This window comes from Lactuca virosa, chromosome 5, assembly GCF_052849685.1.
Source record: "Lactuca virosa cultivar CGN04683 chromosome 5, Lactuca_virosa_CGN04683_v6, whole genome shotgun sequence".
In the NCBI taxonomy this organism is placed as follows: Eukaryota; Viridiplantae; Streptophyta; class Magnoliopsida; order Asterales; family Asteraceae; genus Lactuca; species Lactuca virosa.
In genome coordinates, this window is record NC_136430.1 from 253,490,211 (window position 1) to 253,500,735 (window position 10,525).

Below are 10,525 nucleotides of genomic sequence, written 5' to 3' on the forward strand. Positions count from 1 at the left end.
TTTGGGTTGGGATATAACCAAACCATTTTTTTCTATGATTTGTTGAAAAAGGTTTAAATGTGTAAAATGATCTTCAATGGTTTTAGAAAAAACTAAAATATCATCGATATAAACTATCATGCAATTGCTATGAGGATAAAAAATATCATTCATAATATTCTGAAATTCAGAAGGTGCATTTTTTAAACCAAATGGCATAACATTCCATTCATATTGACCAAAAGGAACATTAAAAGCAGTCTTATATCGATCCTTTTCATCAATTTGAATTTGCCAATATCCTTTTTGGCAATAACTAATATCAAAAATAAGACTGTTGGAAAGCCGAGTATAGTGGATCTCCAGGTTTTGGCATATTGATATAAGATCATATCGATATAAGATCTATATTCTTCATTTATCTGATTTTTAACATTATTTCTATTATTCCTTTTGAACATGTGAAAATTCATTTGGAAAATAAGTGTTAAATAATCTTATGAAACACATGACTCTGATACCATAAGGAACAGAGAAGGCCCAGGGGTACCATATAGTTATGCCTAAATACAGTCATAGGATTATTTACAATAACAAATAATTTGATTTGAAACGAAAAGGTATACCGAGTCAATGACAAACAGCCCTAACAACGCCAAACTTTGGCTAAAAAAGCGGGCAACATCACGACTAATGGTAAAACATTTCAAATTAAATTACATGTTATCAACCTAGACTTTTGTATTACAAATAACTATATGATACCCGAAGGTTTCTACTAGATTAGTAAAGCCATAATTTCATGAGATTACTTTAACACTTAAAAGGGTTTAGCCTATCATTAGGCTGGTACAAACAATAATAAAGTATGAATAATGAAAACTTACAAGAATTAGGGGAAAACACAATCAGCGTAAGATGGATGCACCAGTAGTACTTTAAAACTTATTTTATTGCTTCAGAATATTTTTACAAGAGAGAGTAAGCAAAGGATAGGAAGAACTCTTCCAAGATACCCAGTATGTAAACATAATAGCCTGTATATATAGGCCCGGACTTCAAACAAAAATTAAAAACTATAAAATGTTACAGAATAATAATTGAGTGCACTATCGAGTGCATTGTGACAACTGGCTGATAAGATGCCTCTATTATTGTTGCTTTATAAAAGCAAATAACAGGTGTAGGAGTTTTCACCGTAAACTTATTAAGTTTTTGTCTTCTTCTTTTGTAGCTTTTCCAATATTATATCTTCAATAGTGGCAAAAGCATCTTCGACCGTAAATTCATCCATGATGTCATTGTTATCATCAATTGGCTGAGATTCGCCTGCAAGACAATTATCATCATTGCCTGTAGATAACATGGAGCTGTCTGATGATTGTTTATTGATGTTTTGAAGCAGATCTTCTTTCATTTGACGGAAATATGTCTTGATAATTTCATCTTTTGATGGCGAGGAATTTCCCTGTGCTCTGATGGAGTTCAATGTTTTTTCATAAGGATTAAAACTGTTGGATTGTTCCTTATGGGATAAAAATTCTTTTTGGGATTTATATTTTGAAATTGCTTGATTGATATTATCAATCGTTTGTTTAGAATTTATCTCATTTGAGACCGGATCTTTTTGCAACATCTTTGCCCAAAATTTTGTAAGGTATGACCTTCGTAAAGATGGGAACTGATTGGGACTATAATCTACTTCTGGGATCCATTTCCAGATCCAAGGAATTGAAAACTCTACGAAAAAATGGAGAGTAGGTATTACTTCTCTTCCCCCATTGGAATGTTCAAGAGCTTCCTTATATTTAGGAGCTACATGTAACCATTCAACATATAAAGATTTGAATGGTTCAGGCAGAATTTGAACACTTGGACCATATGATGTCCACCATTGTGTAAACCAATTTGGCAACCTTTGTTTATAAACTTGGTCACATATTTTGAAAAACCAAGAATGCTTCTTTTTTGGATTTTCATAAAGAAAAGCTTTATAAAAGCTATCGATATAATCCCAGAAATTGTATTTTATTAAGATTTTTTGTTCAGGGTGGAGAAATTCTCTTTCCCTGAGGGTACTTAAACCCCATTCTTCTGCAGATATAATCTTCTTGAATATTACTTTGCTAAAGTTATGAACTCTTTTATCTCCTGTAGAGGAGAAATGTGAAATTTCACATGTACCTGTAGAAATTAGTATATTCTCGTAATAATTTCGTGATTTATAAGAACATGTTGCGTATGACGCAGTATCCAGATATCTGGAAAATAAATTCCATGGATCATTATTATCCTTAAAATATAGCATGATATCCTTTTCCTCCAAAAGAATTATCAAATCTTTGTGAGGGGTTAAAATATATTCTGAGGAATCATCATTGTCTTCCTCTGAAACTATTTTTGAGAAAGAAGGATTATTATCCTTCTGTTGCTTTAAGAATTGTTGGAAAGCCGAGTATAGTGGATCTCCAGGTTTTGGCATATTGGATGATGAAGGTTGAGAAGCAATATTTTCAGCCAATAATAAATTTTTTCCCTGTTGAATAAGAGGATATGATCCTCTTCCTCTGCCACCCCTATTAGGGTAGCCACCTCTTCCCTTATTGGGGATCATCCTGCAAAATTCAATTCAAAAGCAGAATAAGTTTATTCTCCAAAAACCTAAGATGAGCTCTTAGGCCTATAAGTCTGAATCTTAATAAACTAATTCGCTTAGTATGGCGAATATTATGAAGGATATTTGTGTCTGTTGTTGGCATATTATCCAATAAGTTGGTTAATTCAACTTCAGTTTCTTGAATTGAGTTTCTCGTATTGGAAACATCATTTGATAATTGTGTTAAATGCATATTGCTCATTTAAAAACTCTCTAGTTAGAAAATCAGGAAGACTATTATCTTCACCTTTTCTATATATTATTGTAAAATCAAATGGTGCTAAATGAGCTTGCCATCTGGCAAACATTTGTTTAGACACATCATGTTTAAAATCTTTATTAAACATAAATTTTGCTGCTTGACAATCAGTAATTACAGTAAATTGTTGATTGTAAAGATCATCTTGAAATTTTAAAACACATTTTACTATTGCTAGGATTTCCTTGGCAGTAGTAGCATAATTCTTTTGAGATTCAGACCATTTTCCTGAATAAAATCTAACTAAATATACTTCTTGTTTATTACTTGGATTAATTTGTTTTAAGACCCCTCCATAACCTATATTGGAGGCATCGGTTTCAACAATTTTTTCCCAATTTGGATTTGCTAAAGACAAACAAGGTAACAATTTTACTTTTTCTTTTATTCTTTGGACTGCTTGAGTATGAAGATCAGTCCATGGGACAGGTTTCTTTTTTAGTCTATCATATAAGATAGCCGTATCTTTAACTAAATCTTTATAAAAAGAAGATATATAATTTAAACTTCCTAAAAATCTTTGTAATTGAGTTTTATCAATAATTTTGTCAGGAAATTTAGAAGCAAACTCTATACTTCTATTTATTGGAATTATATGTCCTTTTTCTATATTATGGCCAAGAAATCTGATTTTGGATTGAAATAAAACCATTTTGGGTTGGGATATAACCAAACCATTTTTTTCTATGATTTGTTGAAAAAGGTTTAAATGTGTAAAATGATCTTCAATGGTTTTAGAAAAAACTAAAATATCATCGATATAAACTATCATGCAATTGCTATGAGGATAAAAAATATCATTCATAATATTCTGAAATTCAGAAGGTGCATTTTTTAAACCAAATGGCATAACATTCCATTCATATTGACCAAAAGGAACATTAAAAGCAGTCTTATATCTATCCTTTTCATCAATTTGAATTTGCCAATATCCTGATTTTAAATCAAATTTTGAAAATATGATTGTAGTATTTAATCTATCTATTAAATCTTTTTTATTTGGAATTGGATACCTAATCCATTTTAAAACTTTATTTAAAGGCTTATAATTTATTACTAGTCTAGGAATTCCTCTTTCTTGTTCTGAATGTTTATTAACATAAAAAGCAGTGCAAGACCAAGCTGATTTAGAAGGTCTAATTAAATTTTTGCTTAGTAAAGAAGATATTTCTTTTTTACAAAGATCCAAATAGTCGTGATTCATTTGACAAGGACGAGCCTTGGTTGGAATATTTCTTTCATCAAAATTGTCTTCATATGGAAGAGGAATTATATGTTTCTTTCTTTCCCAAAAGGCATTAGGATGATCGGAACATATTTTTAAAATAAATTTATTTCTTAAACTATTAATTTTTTCTTGTAACTTTGGATTTTGTAACTTTTCATCTATGTTAATTATTAAAATTTCTTCTTTTAAAAAATTTATTTGTTTCGTTTTCAAATCTATAAGATCTATCCAACGAGTAAAAGGCTTTGTAATGAATTCAAAAAATACTTCGTAATTTTGAAAATTGCCTAGGATTCCCTTTTCATTAACTCCAAACGGCAATATTTTTTGTAAAAATGGAGTGCCTAAAATAATTTCATTGTGGGACATATTCTTAATTATTGTAAAGTTTAGTGGAATACAAACTTTATTATTACAAATCTTTGCATTAGACAATTTATAACTGATATCCAATTTTTCTCCACTGACTGTGCGAATCACATGGGTGGATTTTTCAAAATATTTGACAGGAATTAAACCTTCCTGTATACAGTTTATATATGCCCCGCTGTCAACAAGAGCAATAAATTCTTTTCGATAGTATTCTCCAATTATTAATTTTATTTTGACATACCATTTTTGGGATGTAATTAATTCCATAGCACTTAAGAATTCATTCGACTCATTATTTGAAGTTGATGCTTTACTATTATGGGATTCTTTTTCAAGAGTAATGACTCTATTTTCTAACTTATTATGATTGTTTTTTAGAAAAATAATTTCATTTTTTAAATTATTGATTTCTTGTGTGTAATCCATGATGGTAGTATTTAATGAAATATTATTTTTCATTTTTAATCTTTGATCTATCTCTTTCATAGAATAAATTGGTTCATTAACCTGAGTATTTCTTTGATTATTTATGATTTGATCAATGATTTGTGATCTTAATTCGGAATCCTCTATATTTTTTAAAATAGATAAAATATCTTTATCTAAAACGTTTATTTGTAGATTATCCTGAAATTGTGATTGAATATTATATATTTCATCATCACATGAGCAATTATTTTTATCTATACAAGAGCAATTATTTTCTTCTTCTTCATTAGAACTACTTGATGTATAAATTTCTTCGTCAGACTTTATATTATTTATTTCATCATCAGATGAGGATTCTTCCGAGTTATTTAAAAGAATTTCTTTTAATTTCTCTTTCATATTATCATCTAAATTTAAGTTATTTATCTTTTTCTTTATTTTACATTTATTGGCAAAATGACCAATTCGACCACATTTATAACAAGTTGGTGGATTATCTTTCTTCTTTTTATTATGTTTTTCTTTTCTAAAAGACTTTCTTTTAGATCTATATTGTTTTTGGTTTTCACTATATTTTTTAAATTTTTTAGGGATATATTCCCTTTTTGATCTCTTTTTATTTTTTAAAGTATCAATACCAAATTGTTCACAAAAATGGCCTAATTGTTGTCTCTCAGTGAGGCGTTGTTTTTTTATCTGTTGATTCAATTTTATTTCATTACACAAGGCTAGGCCTTCTTGTGTACATATTCCAATTAGTTTTCCATATGAATATTTTTCATAAGGAATCTGAGGATGATTTCCCTGTAGTTGTTTCCTAACTCTTTCAGCAAAAAGGTTTGGAAGACTATCAATGAATTTTTGTTTCCAATAACTAGAATTACAATCATCTAATTCTAATACTCTGCTCATAAAAGTATCTTTATACCATCTAAATGAAGTTAAGGTTTTACATTTCATACCATTTAGTAAAGTTCTAGTATTACCAGAATTATTTGACCATTTACCCGAAAAATGTTCAATTATACTTAAAAGGAGTGTATAAACTACATCTTGAACTATTGTTTGTGCAGAAGTTGAAGTGCCATCTTCATTTTTAATTTGATTAGTAACTATTTTGGTAGCATTATAAATTTGAATCTTATCTGATTCGTGTAAATAATTATCCCACCAGCCTTTTAATTGGCCAGTAAACCCTGCTATTATCATTTGGGCAACTGTTAAATCAGTATTTCCTAATTGTTTTGCACTAGTAGCATATAAAGTCATTCTTTGAGTTAACAAATATATTTGTCTCTCTGTAAAACCATCTAAATTCCATTCATAGACGTTCTTACCATTGTAACTGTTATCTTGAATAAACTCTTGTTCTTCAAATAAAACATCTTGAGGAGTAGGTCTATTATAATAATATTTAGATTGGACGGGTTTTCTAGCAAATTTACCATCATAACTTTCATATTTTATTTTATTAATACGTTTATCTTGTTCGGATTCAGACCCAGAATTATAATTTGATTCTTTAATTCTGTTTAAAGTGTTTACACTTAAATTTTCAGGTTTTTTTAATTTTTCTAAAATTTGATCTAGTTTTGTTTCATTTTTAAATTTAAAATCTTTTATTTCCGGAGGAGGTTGGAAAGTTGCTATTATTTTTTCTTTATTCGGCTTTGTTTTCTCCATTTGAGATTGTTCGATAATTTTATATATGCTTTCTACCTTTTCTTCTATAGAAAGAATTTTTTCTCCAAGAATTATAGAATATAAATTTGTAAAATTATTTTGTTGTATTAATTGGTTAATATGTTCTACGGTCACCTGTAAAGTATTACTTTCAACTAATTTTTTATAAGCCGAAAACTTTAAACTTATATTTTCCCTGGAAATTTGAAAACTTTGTTGTGGTGGAAAAATCGATTTTTGTATATTTCCATTTGTAAGAGTATATTCTCTTTCTATCATGTTTAAATAATTAATTATATACTTATGGAAAAACCATGGAACAAAATATATAATTTTGTTAATTTTTGATAAATAAGAATAAAACTCATCTTGTATAATTGTTAATTCTTCTTTTGAAAATTCTTGGAATAACCAAGTTTTAAAAGGCTTCCAATTTTCTGTATTAAATTCATTATAAATTATTGATCTTGCCGGTGATCCCGGACTAAAATTTATTATCTCTTCTTTATCCATTAAATTGGAAAATTCATTTCTGAGGCAGTAGGATCCTCTTCATAGACACCTTGGACTATATTTTCTTTTATATTTAATTGATTTATTTTTTTGTCTAATTGAGACGTAGAACACCGGGAAGGAGTTTCTACCTTATATTCTAAAGGTGATATATGAGAATATAGTGATCTAGTTGATCTACATCTTCTTAATAGAGGTATTTCTCCATCATCATTATCGAATTCTATTTGAATTCTTCCTTCCGATGTTTGTATAATTTCTGTAATTTTATTATTTATTTTTAGTTGAGGAGGAACCGCTCCCTCCAAGACCCAATTTTTTGGGAAATCTATTTCATCCCACTTAATAGCTTTTCTAGTGGTTATTTTAGACATATCAAAATTACTTTCTATTAAAATAGTTTCATTATTAGGTTTGTTAGTTTTTTTACACCTAGGGTTCATTGTTTTTAAAGGCCTGTAGTATATTCTATAGCATATACATATTAATTCAGATCCTGGCATATAATTGTATCCATTTGTTTTAACATTTAAAGTTAAAGCATCTAATATATTAACATCAGATAATGATAACTGTAAATTAGGATAAACATTAAAATATACTGGACCATTGGTCAGACTGGACTGTATTATACCCATTAAAGATTGTTTCCAATTCATATTACGACCATCACGTAATACAGCTAAAAAACTTTCTGGTAAACCTTGTAAAGTTAAAGGTTTAAAAGCAATTTGCACTAATCCTATATGTAAATAATTATGAGTATATTGATACCTATGAATATCTTCATATGTTAATAATTTAACCACCATATCATCTTGATTCATTGTTAAATTTTCTTCAGTAGTTTTAACTGATTGTATAAAACCTAATTCTTCAAAAGTGCCTAGCTCATATAAAACTTTTGGTTGTATTTTAGGAATTGTCCATTTGTTTAACAAATCTAATTGTTTTGGTATTTCATATTCTTCATTTATCTGATTTTTAACATTATTTCTATTATTCCTTTTGAACATGTGAAAATTCATTTGGAAAATGAGTGTTAAATAATCTTATGAAACACATGGCTCTGATACCATAAGGAACAGAGAAGGCCCAGGGGTACCATATAGTTATGCCTAAATACAGTCATAGGATTATTTACAATAACAAATAATTTGATTTGAAACGAAAAGGTATACCGAGTCAATGACAAACAGCCCTAACAACGCCAAACTTTGGCTAAAAAAGGAATATTATCCTTCTGTTGCTTTATGGTACCCCTGTTATAATAATATTTAGATTGCCAAAAAGGATATTGCCAAAAAGCCATAATTTCATGAGATTACTTTAAGGATGATCTCCAATAGTTATGTGGTACCATAACTATATGGTACCCCTGGGCCTTCTCTGATACCATAAGGAACAGAGAAGGCCCAGGGGTACCATATAGTTATGCCTAAATACAGTCATAGGATTTCCTCTTTCTTGTTCTGAATGTTTATTAACATAAAAAGCAGTGCAAGACCAAGCTGATTTAGAAGGTCTAATTAAATTTTTGCTTAGTAAAGAAGATATTTCTTTTTTACAAAGATCCAAATAGTCGTGATTCATTTGACAAGGACGAGCCTTGGTTGGAATATTTCTTTCATCAAAATTGTCTTCATATGGAAGAGGAATTATATGTTTCTTTCTTTCCCAAAAGGCATTAGGATGATCGGAACATATTTTTAAAATAAATTTATTTCTTAAACTATTAATTTTTTCTTGTAACTTTGGATTTTGTAACTTTTCATCTATGTTAATTATTAAAATTTCTTCTTTTAAAAAATTTATTTGTTTCGTTTTCAAATCTATAAGATCTATCCAACGAGTAAAAGGCTTTGTAATGAATTCAAAAAATACTTCGTAATTTTGAAAATTGCCTAGGATTCCCTTTTCATTAACTCCAAACGGCAATATTTTTTGTAAAAATGGAGTGCCTAAAATAATTTCATTGTGGGACATATTCTTAATTATTGTAAAGTTTAGTGGAATACAAACTTTATTATTACAAATCTTTGCATTAGACAATTTATAACTGATATCCAATTTTTCTCCACTGACTGTGCGAATCACATGGGTGGATTTTTCAAAATATTTGACAGGAATTAAACCTTCCTGTATACAGTTTATATCCGCCCCGCTGTCAACAAGAGCAATAAATTCTTTTCGATAGTATTCTCCAATTATTAATTTTATTTTGACATACCATTTTTGGGATGTAATTAATTCCATAGCACTTAAGAATTCATTCGACTCATTATTTGAAGTTGATGCTTTACTATTATGGGATTCTTTTTCAAGAGTAATGACTCTATTTTCTAACTTATTATGATTGTTTTTTAGAAAAATAATTTCATTTTTTAAATTATTGATTTCTTGTGTGTAATCCATGATGGTAGTATTTAATGAAATATTATTTTTCATTTTTAATCTTTGATCTATCTCTTTCATAGAATAAATTGGTTCATTAACCTGAGTATTTCTTTGATTATTTATGATTTGATCAATGATTTGTGATCTTAATTCGGAATCATCTATATTTTTTAAAATAGATAAAATATCTTTATCTAAAACGTTTATTTGTAGATTATCCTGAAATTGTGATTGAATATTATATATTTCATCATCACATGAGCAATTATTTTTATCTATACAAGAGCAATTATTTTCTTCTTCTTCATTAGAACTACTTGATGTATAAATTTCTTCGTCAGACTTTATATTATTTATTTCATCATCAGATGAGGATTCTTCCGAGTTATTTAAAAGAATTTCTTTTAATTTCTCTTTCATATTATCATCTAAATTTAAGTTATTTATCTTTTTCTTTATTTTACATTTATTGGCAAAATGACCAATTCGACCACATTTATAACAAGTTGGTGGATTATCTTTCTTCTTTTTATTATGTTTTTCTTTTCTAAAAGACTTTCTTTTAGATCTATATTGTTTTTGGTTTTCACTATATTTTTTAAATTTTTTAGGGATATATTCCCTTTTTGATCTCTTTTTATTTTTTAAAGTATCAATACCAAATTGTTCACAAAAATGGCCTAATTGTTGTCTCTCAGTGAGGCGTTGTTTTTTTATCTGTTGATTCAATTTTATTTCATTACACAAGGCTAGGCCTTCTTGTGTACATATTCCAATTAGTTTTCCATATGAATAATTTTCATAAGGAATCTGAGGATGATTTCCCTGTAGTTGTTTCCTAACTCTTTCAGCAAAAAGGTTTGGAAGACTATCAATGAATTTTTGTTTCCAATAACTAGAATTACAATCATCTAATTCTAATACTCTGCTCATAAAAGTATCTTTATACCATCTAAATGAAGTTAAGGTTTTACATTTCATACCATTTAGTAAAGTTCTAGTATTACCA